Source organism: Octopus bimaculoides, chromosome 19 (assembly GCF_001194135.2).
Source record: "Octopus bimaculoides isolate UCB-OBI-ISO-001 chromosome 19, ASM119413v2, whole genome shotgun sequence".
In the NCBI taxonomy this organism is placed as follows: Eukaryota; Metazoa; Mollusca; class Cephalopoda; order Octopoda; family Octopodidae; genus Octopus; species Octopus bimaculoides.
Window position 1 is genome coordinate 21,600,037 of NC_068999.1, and position 1,262 is coordinate 21,601,298.

Consider the following 1,262-nt stretch of genomic DNA (forward strand, 5'->3'; position numbering starts at 1 on the left):
CAGATTCTTGCACATCTTTATGCCTATTCGTAAGATTTGTATGTGTGAATGTGTGTATATTGTACACACCCCATCATACACACCATCACACACACACACACACGCACACACATACATACACACATATATATAAAGACAGAGATTCACAGAAATTAAAGCGTCTAGTTCTGTGTGTATGTGTTATAGACAAAAATGAGAGCGACAGAGAGATGTAGGATGAGAGAGAAAACGAGTAAAAAAGGCAGACATATACACACCACAAGCATAAACACACTCACAAGCACATACATACAAGCAGACTCAAATACATACACACTTATAACCGAATGTGTTTGTGGTAATATATTAATAACAATAATGATATACACAATCTATCGAACATCTCATGAAGAATCAATTTTTCATTATTGTAGAAACGTCTGAAAAAAAGATGCTGAAACATTCTAATAGTAAAAAACTTAAAATTTATTAAAATACTCACCGTTTTTTATAGCTATATTCTGTTGACATATGTACTTGTTCGAATGCTTGGCACACGACCACCCAAAAGACTGTTTTACAGTGAATTGGCAGAAGGCAAGCGCAGAGAAGGTGGGCAGAAAAAGCGCTTGAAACATTCACTCAAAGCGTCACTGATGTGATTTTAAATCAACCCCAACACCTGGAAAATATAAGCACAGGTCTGCACTTCCTGGCGTAGCTGCAGCAACAGAAATGCCATCTCCTAGGACTAGGATCACAGAATCACAAAGAAAATTTGTGAGCAGCGCAAGACCAGATCCAACTCCTTGCCTTCATTCCCAGCAGACCACCGGTGCCCAACCTGCGGCAGAATCTTCCGAGCACGTATCGGCCTGATCGACCACAGCAAGAGGCACCGTGACCCATCTTTCTTCTCGTATGTGATATCCTAGGTCATCGTCGACAACGACGGACGAACCAGTTGAGTAACCAGTGTTTTGTGTTCATCATTGTAATTGCTATTCAATGTTACATGCTAACAGCCGTCACACAAAGACGAACAATGAAATACACTGTATGGATGGACTAAGATTGAAGTATATGTTTCTGCTTCAAAATTTCTGCCGAAACAAAATTTCTGGGTAAACGTCATCGATATTATGATGTCATAATTATAATATTCTAATATTTAAACTTGATGACAGATGCTTAAATCCAATTCTTCTACACATTTTACACTCACTCACACACACACACACATATACACACACACATCACACACATCACACACACACACACAC

At 38.9% G+C, this 1,262-nt stretch overlaps 1 long non-coding RNA gene across 1 annotated transcript in view; it reads right to left on the bottom strand.

The window, feature by feature from the left end:
- LOC128250117 (uncharacterized) overlaps positions 1–1,090 on the bottom strand; it is a 140,652-nt gene extending 139,562 nt beyond the window's left edge. Inside the window, exon 1 of the long non-coding RNA XR_008266239.1 lies at positions 482–1,090. This is a non-coding gene — a long non-coding RNA (uncharacterized LOC128250117). The remainder of the gene's footprint in view (positions 1–481) is intronic.
- Between the last annotated feature and the right edge of the window lie 172 nt (positions 1,091–1,262).